This window comes from Palaemon carinicauda, chromosome 29 (genome assembly GCF_036898095.1).
Source record: "Palaemon carinicauda isolate YSFRI2023 chromosome 29, ASM3689809v2, whole genome shotgun sequence".
Lineage (NCBI taxonomy): Eukaryota > Metazoa > Arthropoda > Malacostraca > Decapoda > Palaemonidae > Palaemon > Palaemon carinicauda.
Window position 1 is genome coordinate 87,637,150 of NC_090753.1, and position 22,902 is coordinate 87,660,051.

General features: G+C 43.4%; 1 protein-coding gene across 5 annotated transcripts in view; it reads left to right on the forward strand.

Moving 5' to 3' along the window:
* LOC137622324 (uncharacterized) overlaps window positions 1–22,902 on the forward strand; it is a 154,862-nt gene that overhangs the window by 126,280 nt on the left and 5,680 nt on the right. For 4 of the 5 annotated variants that reach the window (XM_068352901.1, XM_068352899.1, XM_068352902.1 and 1 more), the window contains exon 6: window positions 1–116. This exon is cut by the window's left edge and continues 969 nt beyond it. The exons of the other annotated variant lie outside the window; for it this stretch is intronic. The gene's annotated coding sequence lies outside the window, so the exon portion shown is untranslated. Of the gene's footprint in view, window positions 117–22,902 lie in introns of those variants that run through there. 5 annotated transcript variants of the gene reach the window in all.

Sequence of the window (22,902 nt, forward strand, 5' to 3'; positions counted from 1 at the left end):
ACAATTTATTTTTATTTTACTTTTATGTCAATTGGACTGTTGATACTAATATTAAAAGAATAAAAGATACATCTGTTTACAAGTATCTCTTAAGTGGATGTTGTCTTTTTAATGTTCTTTGACTTTTTCTTATCCTAAAGGTAAGAAAATCTAATCATAATCTCACCGTTCATAAGCTGTTGTGGCGGTGATGTTGCCTGTTATCATTCTGGTGCCAAATAAATGGCTTGATGTTAGTATGTGGCCTTTTGTCCTAAATACTATACATATACAGTATTTATTCATCCCTTTTTTTAGTGTTTTTTCAAAGTATTTTGACATATGAATACCTCTATGTGGCCTTTTGTCCTAAATACAGTACTATACATTTATAGTATTCATCCCTTTTTTCAGTGTTTTTTTTTTTTTTTTTTTTTTTTTTTCTCTCAAAGTATTTTGACATAAATACCTCTTGATGTCAGTATGTGGCCTTTGGTCCTAAATACTGTACTATACTGTACATATATTTATTCATCCCTTTTTTTGTTCTTTTTCAAAGTATTTTGACGTATACTGTACTGTAGGCATTTGCTATGTAGATTAAAAGTACTTCTCTGTACCTGGGTTACATATTTACAAAGGAAACGTAACAATTTTTATGCTAACGGGGTTTCCAAGATCCAAAAGTCCACCTCAGAGTATCATTATCCTGTATGGTTCTCTTTTATACAGTACTTAAGATTTTGCTTGTATTTAAGCTCAACTATTTGCATGACCCATTTTCTGTGATCAAATAGAATGAGAAAATAGTAGTACTATATATTTGTTTTTCTTTGGTGAAAAAAATAGTATACAGTATTTGAGTGTATCATTGTTGGAAAAGGTAGTATATTTGAGTTTTTCTTTGTTGAAAAAAGTAGTATATTTTAGTTTTTAATCGTTGATTGCAATGTTGTCTAGAGATTTTGAGGTGTGTAGATACCTGGAGCACCCACTGTAAATTAGTTTAGTAAGTTATTCATTTAGATTTTTATGTAGTTTTGTGGTCCTCTTTTTTATGTGGTATCTTAATATAGTTTTGTTCCTATGCAAAAGAAACCTTTGGCATTTAAAAAGGGTCTGCTCTGGTGCAAGCTGGAAACAGCCGATGAAGAATTATCGAGAATCTTGCAGTCACTCCCCACCTAGTGCAGGGGTTGGACAGTCTCGGACTCACATTGGGCACCCCATATTTCATTTTATGAAATTTCTAATGCTGTAATTGTTTTAGCAGACATTCTAGTGAGGCTATCTCAACACCAGTAATGTGGTAGTAGCTAGTTGGTATTTCCTGAACTACTTGTTTGGGTGGTTCTGATTTCAGTCTTCACACATGGCTTGAAAGATTTTCACCGGCAATAAGACATTACCACCTGTGTGAAACAGGGATGGGGTTTTTGTGGACCCTTAGGTTTATCTGCTGAATTTTCAGCAGCTGCTGCTTAATTCTTTAGCCTATCTGTGCCTGACCCTGTAGTCAGTGCACCTCACACCATGCTCTGTTGGTATTATTTAGGGGTTTTGCAGTATTCATTTGACCCCTAACAACAGTTGATTTACATCCTTCTACTTACAGGCTCTGGCGCTGGGCTATAGAGCTCAAACCCATAAAGCCCGTCCTTTATGGCTATCTGTCTTCCCCAACCCCAACTGTGGGCGGTATGGTCCAAATTCATAGATTAATTGTAGGTTCAAACTTAGCACAAAAATTTTTTTGTTGTAGATTTAATAATTTGCCTGTCATTTAATTAACTATACAGTATTTCTCTTTACTGTGTTTTAGTGCTTGTTACTCCTATTCTGTTGCTCATAGCATTCTGTTTTCCTACTGGGGTTCCAGCTAGGCTTATAATAATTGTGGAAATGATAATGTTTGATATAACTGAGGAATCGCTACAGTGTGTGACATGTGCAGAGGGGAAACAATCCTCTCAGAAAATGAAAAACAGTAGGAATCAGATATCAAAGAGCTAAAAACAGTAGGAATCATATATCAAAGAGCTAAAAACAGTAGGAATCATATATCAAAGAGTTAAAAACAGTAGGAATCAGATATCAAAGAGCTAAAAACAGTAGGAATGAGATATCAAAGAGCTAAAAACAGTAGGAATGAGATATCAAAGAGCTTACCAGATTAAATAAAAACACCCTAAAGAATAATGAGTATCATTAAGATAATAAACAAAGGCAAAAGTTGGATACTTTGACCAATCTTAGAATTAATTTGATATATGCTGTTGAAGCTCAAGGTTGTCGAGCAGAAATATTGGACTGTTAACCATGGATCAAGGTTAGCCCCTAGTCCCTGTGATGTCACAGAGTTTTTCATCTTCCTATTGGGATTCTTGCTTATTAAATTCCCCTTAATATTGTTGCTGGTATGTCCTCTGATTCTTCTAAAATACTTGTTTAATGCAGTTGTTCTTGACCTATTTACTACCATGCACCCTTTAATGGTAGTCCATTCGTCAATACCTCCTTTACAACTCCAGCCAAATACTGTAGTGGAAGTTCCACCCAACTTTTATTGATAAAGTAAATTATGGTCGCATTTAGTCATTCTGTTGAGCATAAATTCTGTATAAACAGTGAAGGTATACAATTTATTTACTGGGGTTTTCTTGATAATGTAATAAGATACTGTACTTTTTACTGCTTCTTAGCTACCATATATTGAATGCCAAATAGAGCACATCACAAGTCCCCTTCAACATTTAGCCAGTTTCAGTACTTGGTTTTGACAACAACAAATATGGAAAATGTTATTTTCATTAGTAAAATAAATTTTTGAATATACTTACCCGGTGATCATATAGCTGTCAGCTCTGCTGCCCGACAGAAAAACCTAAGGACAAAATACGCCAGCGATCGCTATACAGGTGGGGGTGTACATCAACAGCGCCATCTGTCGAGCAGGTACTCAAGTACTCGATGTCAACACAGAACCAATTTTCTCCTCTGCCCACTGGGTCTCTATTGGGGAGGAAGGGAGGGTCCTTTAATTTATGATCACCGGGTAAGTATATTCAAAAATTTATTTTACTAATGAAAATAACATTTTTCAATATTAAACTTAGCCGGTGATCATATAGCTGATTCACACCCAGGGGGGTGGGTAGAGACCAGCATTACATGTTGACATTATTATGAGCTAAGTATTTTGTATTTCATTTTAGCAGTTATTCAAAATAACAAACATAAAATCAATAAGTACCTGGTAAGGAAGTCGACTTGAACAATTACTCTGCCTTTTTAACCCTGGATAGGTACGGTGGGTCGTTTGCGACCCCGAGCGTCAAAAAAAAACAGGTTTTTCTCACGTGACTCACCCCTGTGACTGAATTTGTGGGTGATCGACCTGCAGGAGGTGTCTCCCCTACACGCTCTAGTAGTGTCCAGATGTGCATTGCTGTAGCTGTACTCCTTCCCCGATTTCTGAGACGCGTCGGGGTCGTTCGCGTCCGAGTTTACCCTTCTGAGGTAGTTTGCATAATTATCAAAGTTATTACGTATTATGAAATTGTCGTAGAATGGTGCAACTTGTATAGGTTATCAGTTGTGGAAAGTCTTGGTGGATTGTTTGGCTACCATGTGCATGTTTTTTTTTTTAGTTAAAATGTCGTTCATCACCACGAGGACCATTTTACCGCGAGTGCCCCTTTTTCATTTTTTTTCATTTTTTTGCCAAGTCATTTTTCCGTAAGATATTGCCAAATAGTGTCGTAAAACTTTTGCTTGTTTAGTGTTGGAAAGTGTGTCTAGATGATCTGGCTACCCATGCATGACTTTGTTTTTGTCAGATACGACATAGTTATTGGTATATTGGGTATTTAACTGCGGTTACCAATTTCTGTTTTTTTTTCAATATTTGTAAAAATTACTACGTAGTAAGGAATTGCCGTATATTATTCATTTTTTTTCATGTTTATGTGTTAGAAAGTGTGCCTTGATGGTTGGGCTAACACGTGCATGTCTTTTTTTTTATCTGAGATGTCGTATATTAGAATGTCGGGCATTTTACCGCGAGTGTCCCTTTTTAATTTTTTTTAATTTTTTCGCCAAGTCATTTTTCCGTAAGATATTGCGAAATAGTGTCGTAAAACTTTTGCTTTTTTAATGTTGGAAAGTGTGTCTAGATGATCTGGCTACCCATGCGTGATTTTGTTTTTGTCAGATACGACGTAGTTATTGGTATATTGGGTATTTAACTGCGGTTGCCAATTTCTGTTTTTTTTTCAATATTTGTAAAAATTTACTACGTAGTAAGGAATTGCCGTATATTATTGATTTTTTTTTCATGTTTGTGTTAGAAAGTGTGCCTTGATGGTTGGGCTAACACGTGCATGTCTTTTTTTTTTATCTGAGATGCCGTATATTAGAATGTTGGGCATTTTTCCGCGAGTGCCCCTTTTTATTTGTTTTGCATTTTTTTGCTTAGTCATGTTACCGTAAGGAATTGGCAAGTAGTGTCGCAAAACTTATATTTTTATAGTGTTGGAAAGTGTTTCTAGATGATCTGGCTACCCATGCCTATTTTTTTTTTAGCCAGATATGGCGTATATATAAGTATGTGTTCGATTTTCCTGTGATTGCCATTTTTTCGTTTTTTCCCATTTCTTTCAAAATTACTACGTACTAAGGAACTATCACAGAGTAATATTTCATTTATATGTTTATTTGTCGGAAAATATGCCTTGATGGTTTGCCTAGCACGTGGCTGAATTTTTTTTTTTTTCTGAAATGCCGTATATTAGAATGGCCATTTTTCCACGAGTGCCCCTTTTTATTTGTTTTGCATTTTTTTGCTTAGTCATGTTACCGTAAGGAATTGGCAAGTAGTGTCGCAAAACTTATATTTTTATAGTGTTGGAAAGTGTTTCTAGATGATCTGGCTACCCATGCCTATCTTTTTTTTAGCCAGATATGGCGTATATATAGGTATGTGTTCGATTTTCCGGTGATTGCCATTTTTTCGTTTTTTCCCAATTCTTTCAAAATTACTACGTACTAAGGAACTATCACAGAGTAATGATTCCTCTAGATGTTTATTTGTCGGAAAATTTTGTTTACTTTTTTTTTGATTGAATATCATCAAATTTTTTTAGCTAAAATATTGTTTTACATTTTTTTTTCGATTTTATTTCCCTTCAAAAAAAATTTTTTGGGTCAGAATTTTAATTTTATAGTCGTAAAATAATCGACAATTATCCAGCAACCCACCATACAATTTTTATGCATATCCAATAATAATTAGATTAGTAAATAACACCTTGAAATTGACATACCCTTCCTACATTTCAAGTGGCAGATTAGGGAGTCTGAGTCAGTGTGGTTGGCGGCCATTTTGTGGACATATCCGAAGCGTAAGCTGCCCTATCTATATATATTCTTGTTCCCTATAGAATTTGTGATATTTTGGTATATTTTTACCTGCATAAATATCATATTATATATTAAATATATGTATTTTTTTACGAAATTTCCAAGTACTCAAAAAATTACTTTTAGATATGGCCCCTGATATAAATGTAATTTACAAAATAATGAAGATTTTTTTACATATTTCTATTTTAGGATAACATATGTTTATTCCCTAAAAAAATTAGCCACTTCCTATTTCATTTGGGTACCCAAAAAAATTCATGAAATTTGGACAATTTTTTTTGGCCAAAAAAAGTTACCCTTTTTTTCTCATTTCAGATCTTCACCTCCATGGGTCTGACTTCATCCAAAATACATCAAGATGTGTCCTAAACATTCAAGAATCAATTCCTAAAAGGATTTGTGTATATATGCATAAACTTTTTTTTTATGAATTTTTATGTCAGGTCTTTTTTTTTCTACTTAATTTTTTAAAATATTTATAATAAATAGTTTTTCTGCAGATGAGTAGTATTTATCTTTACAGTTGTTTTAAGCATTCATTGAAGTTTTTTTTGGCAAAAGAAAAAAGGAGGTTACTGCAAAAACTGATTTTTCAAGAATTTTTTTTGGCGTCGGGGTCGTTCGCGTCCGAGTATACCCTTAAAGGTGTGTCCGAGGACCGTACCTATCCAGGGTTAAGTACGTCTTCCTTACTGAGCCTCGCGATCCTCATAGGATGCTGAGCGACTCCTAGGAGCTGAAGTATGAAGGGTTGCAACCCATACTAAAGGACCTCATCAAAACCTCTAATCTAGGCGCTTCTCAAGAAAAGACTTTGACCACCCGCCAAATCAAGTAGGATGCGAAAGGCTTCTTAGCCTTGCGGACAACCCAAAAACAATAATAAAACATTTCAAGAGAAAGATTAAAAAAGGTTATGGAATTAGGGAATTGTAGTGGTTGAGCCCTCACCCACTACTGCACTCGTTGCTACGAATGGTCCCAGAGTGTAGCAGTTCTCGTAAAGAGACTGGACATTCTTAAGATAAAAAGACGCGAACACTGATTTGCTTTTCCAATAGGTTGCGTCGAATATACTTTGCAGAGATCTATTTTGTTTAAAGGCCACGGAAGTTGCGACAGTTCTAACTTCGTGTGTCCTTACCTTCAGCAAAGCTTGGTCTTCCTCATTCAGATGGGAATGAGCTTCTCGTATTAACAGTCTGATAAAATAGGATAAAGCCTTCTTTGACATAGGCAAAGATGGATTCTTAACTTAACACCATAAAGCTTCAGACGGGCCTCGTAAAGGTTTTAAAATAGAACTTAAGAGCTCTTACAGGACATAAGACTCTTTCTAGTTCATTTCCAACCATACGATAAGTTTGGAATATCGAACGATATTGGTCAAGGCCGAGAAGGCAGCTCGTGTTTGGCTAGAAAACCAAGTTGTAGAACATGTAGCCGTTTCGGATGAGAATCCGATGTTTTTGCTGAAGGCATGAATCTCACTGACTCTTTTAGCTGTGGCTAAGCATATCAGGAAAAGAGTCTTAAAGGTGAGATCTTTCAGGGAGGCTGATTGTAGCGGTTCGAACCTGTCTGACATAAGGAATCTTAGTACCACGTCTAAATTCCAACCAGGTGTAACCAAACGACACTCCTTCGTGGTCTCAAAAGACTTAAGGAGGTCCTGTAGATCTTTATTGTTGGAAAGATCTAAGCCTCTGTGACGGAAGACTGATGTCAACATGCTTCTGTAACCCTTGATAGTGGGAGCTGAAAGAGATCGTTCTTTCCTCAGATATAAGAGAAAGTCAGCTATTTGAGTTACAGAGGAACTGGTCGAGGATACGGATACTGACTTGCACCAGTTTCGGAAGATTTCCCACTTCGATTGGTAGACTCTAAGGGTGGATGTTCTCCTTGCTCTAGCAATCGCTCTGGTTGCCTCCTTCGAAAAGCCTCTAGCTCTCGAGAGTCTTTCGATAGTCTGAAGGCAGTCAGACGAAGAGCGTGGAGGCCTTGGTGTACCTTCTTTACGCGTGGCTGACGTAGAAGGTCCACCCTTAGGGGAAGTGTTCTGGGAACGTCTACTAGCCATCGAAGTACCTCGGTGAGCCATTTTCTCGCGGGCCAGAGGGAAGCAACTAGCGTCAACCTTGTCCCTTCGTGAGAGGCGAACTTCTGCAGTACCTTGTTGACAATCTTGAACGGAGGGAATGCATATAGATCTAGATGTGACCAATCTAGTAGAAAGGCATCTATATGAACTGCTGCTGGGTCCGGGATTGGTGAGCAAAATATTGGGAGCCTCTTGGTCATCGAGGTTGCGAAGAGATCTATGGTTGGCTGGCCCCAGGTGGCCCAAAGTCTCTTGCATACATCCTTGTGGAGGGTCCATTCTGTTGGAATTATTTGTTCCTTCCGACTGAGACAATCTGCCATGACATTCAAGTTGCCTTGGATGAACCTCGTTACTAGTGAAATATCTAGACCTTTTGACCAGGTGAGGAGGTCCCTTGCGATCTCGTACCATGTCAGAGAGTAGGTCCCTCCTTGCTTGGAGATGTACGCCAAAGCCGTGGTGTTGTCCGAGTTCACCTCCACCACTTTGCCTTGAAGGAGAGACCTGAAGCTTTTCCAGGTCAGACGTACTGCCAGTAGCTTCTTGCAGTAGAAATGCATTGTCCTTTGACTCGAGCTCCATAATCCCGAGCATTCCCTACCGTCTAATGTCACACCCCAGCCTACGTTCGATGCGTCCGAGAAGAGAACGTGGTTGGGAGTCTGAACAGTCAGGGGAAGACCCTCTCTAAGGTTGATACAGTCCTTTCACCAAGTCAGACCAGACTTTATCTTTCCGGAAACCGGGATCGAGACCGCTTCTAGCGTCTTGTCCTTTTTCCAGTGAAAAGCTAGATGGTATAGAAGAGGACGGAGGTGTAGTCTTCCTAGTGACACAAATTGATCCACGGATGACAGTGTCCCTACCAGACTCATCCACAGCCTGACTGGGCAGCGTTCCTTCTTCAGCATCTTCTGGATGGATAGTAGGGCTGGGGGTTGATCGTCTTGTTCAGCAACGTCCTCATCAGAGGGTTCCTCATACGAAACTGATGAGGAAACGGCAACGGAGTGGGCAACGTCTGACTCGCTGAATCCGGTCGCACTGGTGGATGCGTGACGGAGCCGGACGCAATATCATGGTACTGCTGCACAGTCTGTGAACTGTCAACAACCATGGGGACGCGAGGAAGTACAGCGTCAACCCGAAACTGTCTAGACTGTCTGGGTTGTGCAGTTAACACCCTACCGGGTTGCTGAGGTTGACGCACTGCGTCACAACAAGTCACCTCTGCTGGTTGTTGAACGTCTTCCTAGTGACACACTGAACGTCAACAACCACCTCCGAGCGTCGCTTAACGTCAACGTGCGACTGGCAACCCACACTGGGTCGCATCGGTGAAGGAACCACCTCAACTGGCAGACGCGAGTAGGATACCTCAGCGTCAACAGGGCGCACAACCAACCGGTAGGAAGGTTGTTGGCCAGAAGGTTCTTCTCCGTATTAAGTCCTCTATCAAGGACACAAGCTTGGACTGCATGTCTTGCAGCAAAGCCCATTTAGGGTCTACGGGAGCAGGTGTGGCAACAGACGGGGTTAGCGACTGAAGCGGAACCATTTACCATCCCTGGAAGCCTTGTTATGTGTGACATAATAGTACAGTGAACCCTCGTTTATCGCGGTAGATAGCTTCCAGACGCGGGCGCGATAGGTGAAAATCCGCGAAGTAGTGACAGCATATTTACCTATTTATTTAACATGTATATTCAGACTTTTAAAACCTTCCCTTGTACGTAGTACTGTTAACAAACCACCCTTTAATGTACAGAACACTTAATGCATGTACTACAGCACCCTAAACTAAAACAGGCACAAATATTAAAGGCGATTTTATATCATGTGTTTCCTAAACACCTAAAAAGCACGATAAAAAATGGCAACCAATGTTTTGTTTACGTTCATCTCTGATCATAATGAAGAAACAAACTCATTTAGTGTACACATATATGTATAGGTTAGTTTTTGCATCGATTATATTGATTATACAGTACTGTATGTTGATTTTTTTATTACCAATGTTTTAGTTTACGTATTTTTCTTAGGACTTCCAAATGAAATCTTTTTCTTTATGACGCCGCCTGAAACGACGGCGTGTACGCTCAGTAAACAACCACGCTCAGAACAAACAAGGCATTTAACGCGCATGATGATAGTGATAAATAATGATACAGTACATACAGTATTTACAGTAAAAGCATTTACAAAATATGTTACCTTACAAATATAATTTATACAGTATTGTACGTAGCAAAACAGGAAAACAATTTGAGAGAGAGAGAGAGAGAGAGAGAGAGAGAGAGAGAGAGAGAGAGAGAGAGAGAGAGAGAGAGAGAGAGAGAGAGAGAGAGATTGTTTTACGTACGAATGTAAATTTTAAACAAAAAAAATATGATAGGTTACATGTAGACTTTTAAAACCTTCCCTTTAACTTAATGCATACAGTACGTACATTACTAAACTATAAAACAGGTTAAAGTAAAAAATAAAGATTGTTACTGTACTCACCACGAAAGAAGTTCAAGAAAAACTTGAATGACGATGGCGATGAATTTGCTGCACAGTAGAAATGATAATGATGAAGCTGATGATGTGTTCTACTGTGCAGTCAATGATAGTATTTTACGTCTCTTCAGACGGAGGTGTCTTTTCCTGGGACACCTCTTCAACTTCTTCCTGGGAAACTTCTTCAATTTCTTCTGAAGGCGTACTAGCAGGAGGAACTGGCTCTTTTTTGCGAGGCTGGAAGAACATTGTGATCGGAAGTTGTTGCCGCTGCTTCTTTTTTCGATCCAAGAGCATCCTGTAGGGAGTCATGATGTCATCGACCTTATTTGAGAATTGCATCGAGCGAACCATATCCTCGTCCCACTCTTGTAACATTTCTTTCGCCTCCTTCATATGGTTGCAGAACTTGGCAAGCCGTTCTAATGTTAAGCCCGTTTCTTCGACATTTTCTTGGGTCTCTTCCTGGGTACCCTCACTCTCTTCCTCACTTGCCGATTTCGTCAGGTCTTCGAGGTCTGCGTCAGTTAGGGGCTGGGAATGGCAGTCCAACAACTCGTCGACGTCTTCAGTCGTCATGTCGCCAAACCCGTCACCTCCAATTATGGCAGCCAACTGCACAGATTTGCGTATTGCAGAGTGTTGGATTTCCGACGGAGTAAATCCCTTGTCGTCGTAAACAATATCGGGCCACAGCTTCTTCCAGCTCGCATTCACGGTTGCAGGTTTCATCTCTTGAAGTGCCTTTTGAATATTCTGCAGGCACGTGGCTATGGTGTACTGCCGCCAGTACGCCTTCAAGTTGAAATCTTCATCCTCGTCATCTTGGGCAGCATCCACACACGCAACGAGGTCCGCCAAGGTATTCTTCGTGTAGAGGGCCTTGAACGCCCTGATAACCCCCTGGTCCATCGGTTGAATTAATGACGTGGTGTTGGGTGGCAGGAACTCAACCTGAACGCCCTCACGCGACAGGTCAGTTGCGTGTCCACCAGCGTTATCCATAAGGAGAAGGATCTTGAATGGCAAGCCCTTCTCTAAGAGATATTCATGGACTTGCGGGATGAAACACTGGTGGAACCAGTTGGAGGTCAGCATCTTCGTAATCCATGCTTTTTGATTATGCATCCAGTACACGGGAAGGAGATTCTTATTTTTATTTTTCAAAGCGCGAGGATTTTTCGACTTATAAATAAGCCCCGGCTTTAACAAAAATCCAGCAGCATTGCCACACATCACGAGGGTAACGCGATCCTTGAATGCCTTAAAGCCAGAGGCTTTGGCTTCCTCTTTGAACAGGAAAGTTCGCGACGGCATTCTCTTCCAAAACAAGCCGGTTTCATCCATATTAAACACTTGTTCCGGCTTGTATCCACCTTCAGCGATAATGTTCTTGAAAGTCTGGTTCACGTAAGTTTCAGCAGCGGCAGTGTCAGCGGAAGCAGACTCCCCATGCAGGGAAACGCTTTTCAGGGCGAAGCGTTTCTGAAACTTCGCGAACCATCCTTTGCTTGCGGAAAAACGTTTCTGAGGCTGGGAATCAGTGGATGTCCCTGGTTGAGGATCATCTGCATCATCATCATCTTCAGCATGGTTGCCGTCGTCGTCTTTAGGTTCCTTTGCAGCAAAATTCTCATATAAGCTCAAAGCCTTTGTTTGGATGGTGTTCGTATCCAACGCTATGTTCTTCTTCCGGCAGTCGGCAATCCACACAGCTAAAGCACCTTCCATGCGTACGATCGTTTTATTACGCGTTGTAACGACTCGCTTCGCTGATCTGCTAAAGGTGATTGCAGCAGTCTTTCTAATGTTCGCCTCGTCCTTTTTGATATAGCGAACGGTGGATTCGTTGATGCCAAAATGGCGGCCGGCGGCCGCGTAACTTCTACCATCTTTTAACATGTCGAGAAGCGTAACCTTCTCAGCTATCGTCATCATCCTTCGGTGGCGTTTAGGCTCACTACCAGCCTTACTAGAAGCAGAACGCTTGGGAGCCATTGTACAGTAGGATTTAACAGAAAGTTCAACAAAAAGTTCAACTTAAAACAGTCGCACACAGCACAGATTAAACTTCACAAACTTAAGAACGTCTACTCAGCAATACGCGGAAAGAGAAAGTGAACGATCCAGCCCCGCGAGAACTTTGATGCTGCGGGTAGAAGATGCGGGCAAAACACCAATCACAGGCTAGATAACAAAACTTGAGTTTTGATTCGTCATCTATCAGCGCTTGAACCAATCACAACCCGTCTTACAGTACTATGGTGCGTTGGTTACTCATAGAAGATGCCCCGCGCATAATGAACGTACGTAGATTAAGTACAATACCGTAATAATAATAAATAATGATAATAATACTGTACAGTAATAATAATAATGATAATGATTAATAATAATAACAATAATAATTTTATCAACAACAACAACAATAATAATAATAATAACAATAATAATAAAAATTTACGTACGCTATTTTACGCCTCTCTCTCTCTCTCTCTCTCTCTCTCTCTCTCTCTCTCTCTCTCTCTCTCTCTCTCTCTCTCTCTCTCTCTCTCTCTCTCTCTCTCTCTCGTACGCTTACAGTATTCGAAATGTGATTTTTGCAACAAAGAATATTATTGGATGCAGTACTGTACTACGTACGTATACATACAAAAGATTCATGGAAAAGAAGCACATCCATTACAGTACACACCATTCTAATATGGTATGACTGCATCTGATTTGCGTTTCATGTTCGATTTAATTTTACTACGTACTGAATTATCGTATGATCACATACTCTTTTCATGTTTTATTTCTTTCTGTGCTGAATTATATATCATATGTAATGCAATGAACAATCAGTAAGAGCAGATATTACTAATTACAGTATTAATGGAATTACAGGTAACAAAATATCGTATTTGGTTGTCTTCAGATTTCGCGGTATTTTCGAATTTTCCGGAAAATCCGCGATATGTATATATATATGGGTTATGGGAAAACCCCGCGAAGTGGTGAATCCGCGATTGTCGAACCGCGAAGTAGCGAGGGTTCACTGTACAGCAAAACTTCAAAGGCTCGACAAAAGTTGAGAAGTTGACCTGTAAACAACTGGAGCGTCTCCTGGCTAGGCGCCTGGGCGAGTCTACCAGAATTGAGAAGTCTACCTGGGCAGAGGCATGAACTCCCAAGCCGAGAACTTCTCTCGTGTCCTATCAGACTCTCGCTCTATAAGCCAGTTAAAAAGAAGGGAAATCAAAAGGCTGTATCCCTAAAACTCCTCCTGGTGCAAAAACCAGTCGCCTAGCCAACGTAACGCTCTCTAGGAGAGCGAGAGAGCACTAGCTTAACAACAACGGCTTCGAAGTAGCTAGGCCTAGTGTAAGTTCTGACGTGAGGCGAACGAGGAGCAGCAGTTACAAGATCCGGACGAAGATCCAAGTCCATAGGAGGCTAAGCAGCTTAAGGCTCCTCTCCAAATGACAGAGTCCTCAAAGGAATATCAGTAGGAGGGAGAACAGCACTTTCTCATCTACAGGAACCTTGTCCGAGAAAAGCTAGGTTATCTCAGTGAGGGTCTCACTGGTGCATTAGCAGCAGACCAGAAGGCAACGTTATGTAACTGCTTGACAGTCTGTGAACTGTCAAAAACTGAACTGTCAACCACAACAGGTGCGTGAGGACATACAGCACTGGTGCATTAGCAGCAGACCAGAAGGCAACGTTATGTAACTGCTTGACAGTCTGTGAACTGTCAAAAAACTGAACTGTCAACCACAACAGGTGCGTGAGGACATACAGCACTGGTGCATTAGTAGCAGACCAGAAGGCAACGTCATGTAACTGCTTGACAGTCTGTGAGCTGGCAACAACTAAAGCTGTGTGGGGAAGCCTCAACTCCTGACTGACTAGTCTGCTGCGGGCGAGTGGCGGTAACCACAGTGGGTTGCGGAGGCTGACGCACCGTGTCAAAACACGGCAGCTTAACTCCACCCTCCTGTTGTTGTGGTAGCACACGCACGTCAACGGAGGGCTCCGTGCGTCTGTGAACGTCAGCATGCGTCTGGCAGGGTCGACTGTGCATGGGTGGAGGAGCTCTCACAGCTGGAGTGTGGGAGCAGGCAGCCACAGCGTCTGCTGGGCGCACAACCGTGGTAGGTTGTAGGCTAACGGGTGCAGCGTCAACCTTCTCCGCACGATACTCCTGCAAAAAAGATGCTAACTGTGTCTGCATAGACTGTAGCAAAGACCACTTAGGGTCTACAGCAGCAGGTGCGGCAACAGACGGTGTTACTGCCTGTTGCGGTACCGCTTTACCTCTCTTAGGAGGTGTGCAGTCATCGGAAGACTGCAGCGAGTCCGAACTGACCCAGTGGCTACACCTGGGCCGTTGGACTTGCGCGGAAGGGACCGACTTGCACTTAATAAGCTGCGAGACCTTGGTCCAAGGTTTCTTACGAGAAACCTCTTCCGCAGACGAGAAGTAAATGGGCTCTCTCGTCTTTGTGTGGGTGGGGCGATCTTGGGTAGATACGCCCGAAACCACGGAGGGAAAAACGTCTGTTCGTTGATCAAGGCCTGAGGAACCCATAAGTCGTTCGACATTACTTCTCCCCTGGGCTTGGGAGCTTGCAAGAGGTCCCGGACTAGGTGAACGACAGGCACGAACAGACGAACCCTCGGACGCAACATTGTAACACTTTGCGCATATCACTTTATCACTTCGATTTTCTGTTTTGCACTTATTTCACTGAAATCGAAACTTTTACTGATTTCTACCTGAAACACGCAATCCTACCCTTCATTAAAAGGTAGTAATTGCGAAAACAGTCGTATAATGCAACAGAAAACATATATAAAGATAAATAATTCAGTGGCTGGAAAGAGACTAAACACTAGTTCAAATAAACTACGTTTTCAATATTAAACTTACCCGATGATCATATAGCTGTCAGCTCTGCTGCCCGATAGAAAAAACCTACGGGCGGAATACGCCAGCGATCGCTATACAGGTGGGGGTGTACATCAACAGCGCCATCTGTCGAGCAGGTACTCAAGTACTCGATGTCAACACAGAACCAATTTTCTCTCTGTCGTGCCACCGGCAAGACCTACTGAATACGCTCTTGTTTTCTGGATTGATTTTCACGTTATTTGGTGAAGTATTCATTTCTGGTTATTAGCTATCGCTGTGCAGAAGTTATCTTCAATACTTCCTTGCATTCTTTTTTGGATTTTGGATTATTTGTTGACGACTTGGATAGATTTTGAATTCCCCCCTTTGACTAATTCAAGATGTCTGACCCTTCTCAAGTCCCCAAGTACAGGAAATGTAGCGCTAGGGACTGTTCAAGGCGTCTTCCGAAGGCCTCTATCGATCCGCACACCGTTTGTTCCAATTGTAGGGGTAAAGCCTGTCAATTGGAAGATCGATGTGAGGAATGCGCTGGGCTTTCGGAATTCGGGTTTCAAGAATTCCTGAAATATGCACGTAGGCTAGAGAAGGATAGGATCAGGAGGAGTTCGTCTCGCTCAATTGATTTTTCCTCTCCCCATGCCCCTCAACCTATTCCTTCCCCTGTAGTGGTTGCACCCGACCCCCCTGCTAGCTCTCATCAACCTTCAATGGCAGATATGATGCGTGCCATCCAGGCTCTAGGTGAGAGAGTCGAGTCATTGACGAATGACCGCAATCAACTCATGGCTGACGTCAGAGAGTTGAAAGGTAAAAGTGCAGTGGGAAGTGAAGTGAGTGTCAGTGCAGTGAAAAGTGTCAGTGTTACGCATGAGGGTGCGTCTGTTCGTGCCTGTCGTCCTCCCAGTCCGGGACCTCTTGCAAGCTCCCAAGCCCAGGGGAGAAGCAATGTCGTACGACCAAAGGGTTCGACAGGCTTTAATCAGCGGACAGACGTACCCTCCGTGGTTTCGGACGTATCTTACCTAGATCGTCCCACCCACAAGAAGACGAGTGAGCCCGTTCATTCCTCGTCTGCGGAAGAGGTTTCTCGACAGAAACGATGGACCAAGGTCTCACGGCCTCTTAAACGTAAGGTCCCTTCCGAACTAGTCCAACGGCCCAGGTGTAGCCACTGGGTCAGTTCGGACTCGCTGCAGTCCTCCGACGACTGCACACCTCCTAAGAGAGGCAAAGTGGTACCGCAACAGGCAGTAACTCCGTCTGTTGCCGCACCCGCTGTTTTAGACCCTCAGTCACAACGGACAGTTACTCCGTCTGTTGCCGCTTTTGTAGATCCTAAGTGGTCTTTGCTGCAGTCTATGCAGACTCAGTTAGCTGCTGTTATGCAGGAGTTTCGTGCGGAGAAGGTTGACGCTGCACCCGTTAGCCTACAACCTGCCACGGTTGTGCGCCCAGCAGACACTGAGGCTGCCTGCTCCCACACTCCAGCTGTGAGAGCTCCTCCACCCATGCGCAGTCGACCCTGCCAGACGCATGCTGACGTTCACAGACGCACGGAACCCTCCGTTGCCGTGCGTGAGCTACCACAACAACAGGAGGGTGGAGTTAGGCTGCCGTGTTTTGACGCGGTGCGTCAGCCTCCGCAACCCACGGTGGTCTCCGCTATCCTTCCACAGTCGGGAGTAGACGCTTTGCGCACCCACTCAGCTTTGGTTGTTGCCAGTTCTCAGACTGACCAACAGTGGCATGATGTTGGGTCCAGTGCAGCCACGCATGCACCCGTGCTGCCGGACTCAGCCGTCCAGCCCACTCCGTTGCCTCTTCCTCCTCAACATTCAGACGATGGTATCTCTGATGATGACGAAGCTGCACATCTTGACGACCAACACTCGGACATCGAAGAACCCAAGACCACGCCTCCCTCCTTAGACTTTAGGAAAGTGCTTGCGCTGTTCAAGGATTTATATCCGGATCAGTTTGTGTCTGCAGCACCACGCTCGCCTCCCTCTGAGTTCGCTTTAGGCATGCAGTCAGCAGCACCTGCCTTTACGAAGCTCGTACTCGCTCGCTCGTCCAAGAGAGCTTTAAGGGTACTGGGAGAGTGGTTGCAGTCCAAGAAGCAACTTGGGAAGACATCCTTCATGTTTCCCCCGGTCAAGCTTGCTTCCAGATCTAGCGTCTGGTATGCCACAGGAGATGTTCTCGGCTTGGGAGTTCCTGCCACTGCCCAGGGCGACTTCTCAAGTCTGGTAGACTCTCCCCGCAGGCTGGCTATGAGACGCTCCAAGATTTGCTGGACTCCTTCGGATATGGACCATCTTATGAAGGGAGTTTTCCGCGCATTCGAAGTCTTTAACTTCTTGGACTGGTGTTTGGGAGCGTTGAGCAGGAAGACCTCCCCTTCTGATAAGGAAACATCCATGCTCATCATGTCCTGCATGGACAAAGCCATACGGGATGGTTCTAGTGAGCTTGCGGCTTCTTTCGTGTCTGGGGTTCTCAAGAAGCGAGATCACCTTTGCTCCTTCTTGTCAGCTGGAGTCACCCCATGTCAAAAGTCGGAGCTTATGTTTGCTCCTCTCTCGAAGTGTCTCTTCCCTGAAGAGTTGATCAAGGAGATTGCTGCCTCCTTGATCCAGAAAGACACCCATGACCTGGTGGCGTCATCCGCACGCAAAACCACCCCTTTGCCCTCCGTACCTAGACCCAGGATGGACACTCCAGCGTCAAGGTTCATTCCGCCCTTTCGTGGCAGAGCCTCCAGCAGAGGAGGTGCTCGTGCCGGAAGTCAACGTGGGATTAAGAAGAAGGGTTCCAAGTCCTCTAGAGGCAGACTCTGACTGCCACCTTCTTCAGACAGCAGTGGGAGCCAGGCTCAAGAACTACTGGCAGGCCTGGGAGAACAGGGGCGCAGACGCACAGTCTGTGAAGTTACTCAGGGAGGGGTACAAGATTCCATTCTTACGCAAGCCCCCTCTAGCAACAACTCCTATCGACCTCTCTCCCAGGTACAGAGAGGAGGACAAGAGACTAGCTTTACAGCAAGAGGTGTCTCTCTTACTACAAAAGGGAGCGGTAGTCATAGTCCGGGACCATCAATCCCCGGGCTTCTACAACCGCCTCTTCTTAGTGCCGAAGAAGACAGGAGGGTGGAGACCGGTGCTAGACGTCAGTTCTCTAAATGTCTTTGTCACAAAGCAGACGTTCACCATGGAGACGACAAGTCGGTTCTAGCATCGGTCAGGAAGGAAGACTGGATGGTCTCGTTAGACTTAAAGGACGCTTACTTTCACGTCCCCATCCACCCAGATTCCCAACCTTTTCTAAGGTTCGTTTTCGGGAAGGTTGTATACCAGTTCCAAGCCCTGTGCTTTGGCCTAAGCACGGCACCTCTAGTTTTTACCAAACTGATGAGGAATATTGCCAAATTCCTGCATTTAGCAAACATCAGAGCCTCCCTCTATTTGGACGACTGGCTTTTAAGAGCTGCGTCAAGTCGTCGCTGTCTGGAGAATCTACAGTGGACTCTAGATCTGACCAAGGAATTGGGTCTCCTGGTCAATATAGAAAAGTCCCAACTCGTCCCATCCCAAACTATAGTATACCTAGGAATGGAGATTCAGAGTCAAGCTTTTCGGGCTTTTCCGTCGGCCCCCAGAATCAGTCAAGCCCAAGAATGCATCCAGTCCATGCTGAAGAAGGACCGATGTTCAGTCAGACAGTGGATGAGTCTGATAGGGACGCTTTCATCTCTGGACCAGTTCATCGTGTTAGGGAGACTCCACCTCCGCCCCCTTCAATTTCACTTAGCTGCTCACTGGAGAAAGGACAAGACGCTAGAAGCGGTCTCGGTTCCTATTTCCGAGAAGATGAAGTCGTCACTGACTTGGTGGAAGAACAACATTCTCCTCAGGGAGGGTCTGCCACTGGCTGTTCAGACCCCCGACCACCTTCTCTTCTCGGACGCATCGGACACGGGTTGGGGTGCGACGTTGGACGGTGGGGAATGCTCGGGCACGTGGAATGCGGTTCAAAGCGAGTTGCACATCAACTGCAAGGAGCTACTGGCAGTTCATCTGGCCTTGAGAAGCTTCAAGTCCCTCCGTCTAGGCAAGGTGGTGGAGGTGAACTCCGACAACACCACAGCCCTGGCGTACATCTCCAAGCAAGGAGGGACTCATTCGATGATGTTGTACGAGATCGCAAGGGACCTCCTCACCTGGTCAAGAGATCGAAACATATCCCTAGTGACGAGGTTCATTCAAGGCGACATGAATGTCATGGCAGACCGCCTCAGCCGGAAGGGTCAAATCATCCCAACAGAGTGGACCCTTCACAAGAATGTATGCAACAGACTATGGGCATTGTGGGGCCAGCCCACCATAGATCTGTTCGCAACCTCGATGACCAAGAGGCTCCCAATTTATTGTTCACCGATTCCGGACCCAGCAGCAGTTCACATAGATGCCTTTCTTCTGGATTGGTCCCATCTAGACCTTTATGCGTTCCCCCCGTTCAAGATTGTCAACAGAGTACTGCAGAAGTTCGCCTCTCACGAAGGGACAAGGTTGACGTTGGTTGCTCCCCTCTGGCCCGCGAGAGAATGGTTCACCGAGGTACTGCAATGGCTAGTAGACGTTCCCAGAACACTTCCTCTAAGAGTGGACCTTCTGCGTCAGCCGCATGTAAAGAAGGTACACCCAAGCCTCCACGCTCTTCGTCTGACTGCCTTCAGACTATCGAAAGACTCTCGAGAGCTAGAGGCTTTTCGAAGGAGGCAGCCAGAGCGATTGCTAGAGCTAGGAGGACATCCACTCTCAAAGTCTACCAGTCGAAGTGGGAAGTCTTCCGAAGCTGGTGCAAGTCCAAATCAGTATCCTCAACCAGTACCTCTGTAACTCAGATAGCTGACTTCCTTTTATACCTAAGGAAGGAAAGATCCCTTTCAGCTCCCACGATCAAGGGTTACAGAAGCATGTTGGCAGCAGTCTTCCGTCACAGAGGCTTAGATCTTTCCAACAACAAAGATCTACAGGACCTCCTTAAGTCTTTTGAGACCTCGAAGGAGCGTCGGTTGGCCACACCAGGTTGGAACTTAGACGTGGTACTAAGGTTCCTTATGTCAGCAAGGTTCGAACCACTTCAATCAGCCTCTTTAAAAGATCTCACGTTGAAAACTCTTTTCCTCGTCTGCTTAGCAACAGCTAAAAGAGTCAGTGAGATACACGCCTTCAGCAGGAACATTGGATTTACATCTGAAACGGCTACATGTTCCTTACAGCTTGGTTTCTTAGCCAAAAACGAACTTCCTTCTCGTCCTTGGCCCAAATCGTTCGATATTCCAAGCCTTGCTAATTTGGTTGGAAATGAACAAGAAAGAGTACTATGCCCGGTAAGAGCTCTTAAGTACTATTTGAAACGGACTAAGCCATTACGTGGACAATCAGAAGCTTTATGGTGCGCCATTAAGAAACCTTCTTTACCAATGTCGAAGAATGCAGTTTCTTATTATATCAGACTTTTAATTCGAGAAGCTCATTCCAATCTGAATGAGGAGGACCATGCTTTGCTGAAGGTAGGGACACATGAAGTTAGAGCTGTCGCAACTTCAGTGGCCTTCAAACAAAACAGATCTCTGCAGAGTGTAATGGATGCAACCTATTGGAGAAGCAAGTCAGTGTTCGCATCATTTTACCTTAAAGATGTCCAGTCTCTTTACGAGAACTGCTACACCCTGGGACCATTCGTAGCAGCGAGTGCAGTAGTGGGTGAGGGCTCAGCCACTACATTCCCATAATCCCATAACCTTTTTAATCTTTCTCTTGAAATGCTTTTTATTGTTGTTATTTGGGTTGTCCGGAAGGCTAAGAAGCCTTTCGCATCCTGGTTGATTTGGCGGGTGGTCAAATTCTTTCTTGAGAAGCGCCTAGATTAGAGGTTTTGATGAGGTCCTTTAGTATGGGTTGCAGCCCTTCATACTTCAGCTCCTAGGAGTCGCTCAGCATCCTGTGAGGATCGTGAGGCTCAGTAAGGAAGACGTACTTAAAAAGGCAGAGTAATTGTTCAAGTCGACTTCCTTACCAGGTACTTATTAATTTTATGTTTGTTATTTTGAATAACTACTAAAATGAAATACGGAATACTTAGCTCTTAATGTTAACATATATGCTGGTCTCTACCCACCCCCCTGGGTGTGAATCAGCTATATGATCATCGTGTAAGTTTAATATTGAAAAATGTTATTTTCATTAGTAAAATAAATTTTTGAATATACTTACCCGATGATCATAAATTAAAGGACCCACCCTTCCTCCCCAATAGAGACCCAGTGGACCGAGGAGAAAATTGGTTCTGTGTTGACATCGAGTACTTGAGTACCTGCTCGACAGATGGCGCTGTTGATGTACACCCCCACCTGTATAGCGATCGCTGGCGTATTCCGCCCGTAGGTTTTTTCTGTCGGGCAGCAGAGCTGACAGCTATATGATCATCGGGTAAGTATATTCAAAAATTTATTTTACTAATGAAAATAACATTTTACAATCTCTCACCGCACATAGCCTGGGAACAAGAATAAAACCCTAGAAACGTTTTACCTTCTTCCCCGTACAGCGACTAGGGAGGAGAGTAAAACGAGAACAACGTTACCCGCTTGAACGAAACGTTTTTTCTCCTCTCTCTCCCTCCGTCTCTATCTCTCTCTCTCTCTTTCTCTCTTGATTTCGCACATGAGAGAAGAGCCCAATTATATATCGTCAAAACATGTTATTTGCTAAAGGAAAAAACTGAAAGGTTTTCCAAATAAAAAGTTCCTTTAATTTAGAATTTAAACCATTTAAGCTAAGAAAGAATGAACGAAACGCCAGAATCGGTTTACTCTTACTGCAAAGTGAAACCGTGATACACTCTCTCTCTATCGTAACGATAGAGCGCATGTTGAACGTCCTGAACGTCAACAACTGCGTAGACTAAAAAACTAAACGTTAGTTCATCTTTGAAAACAGTACGAGACTATCAAAGAAATTCTTTCATAAAACATTAAATTTAAAAAGTTTTAAATTCTTTAAAGGCTAAATACGATATAACGGGCTCAACGTTGATTAACTTCGGTTCCAAGTTAGGACCGCCTACTATCAGGAAAGGTCGCATATAAACAAAACTTAAAAATTTATTTTTATATGTTTATAATAAATGGAGTTAATCGAAGAGGCCTAATAAAGGCGGAGAGATATAAAATATATAGATCTATAACGTGTTAAGCAAAATTAATAAAAACCTAAACACACTTCCGTCTAAGGGAAGGGTCGGCCATTTAAAAGTGAAAGAGAGTCCATACTCTCTTTGTCACCATAATTAAATCTATCCAAAACGAGTTCAAGTTTTGAAATGAAGATAAAACCCCTGCATAGCGAAAGCTCAAAACTGGAATAGTGTACTTCACCAAATAGTTGTGAAAACAAATCCAGTTAGTAACAGCGTATTTAGTAGGTCTTGCCAGTGGCACGACAGAGAGAAAATTGGTTCTGTGTTGACATGGAGTACTTGAGTACCTGCTCGATAGATGGCGCTGTTGATGTACACCCCCACCTGTATAGCGATCGCTGGCGTATTTTGTCCTTAGGTTTTTCTGTCGGGCAGCAGAGCTGACAGCTATATGATCACCGGCTAAGTTTAATATTGAAAAATGCTGTTTCACAATGCTATGTGGATCCAAACATAGTTAGAATGATATACAAGTTGGGATTGTTCTGCAATAACCAATAATTTTATAAGAAAGATTTATGTCTGTTTTTCCCAGACCCCCCCCCCCCCCCTGGAGTTACGCACGATCCCAGGGGGTTGGGTGCACAGATTTAATGCTCCCATTGACCCATGTAGAGTTGAGAAGGTTCAGTGAAAGACAGCCTTATGAAGGCTCATATGAACTTCTATCTGTAATATAAGCTTAAGAGAGTGAGCCAGGGATTCTAAGCATATTAAGAAAGAA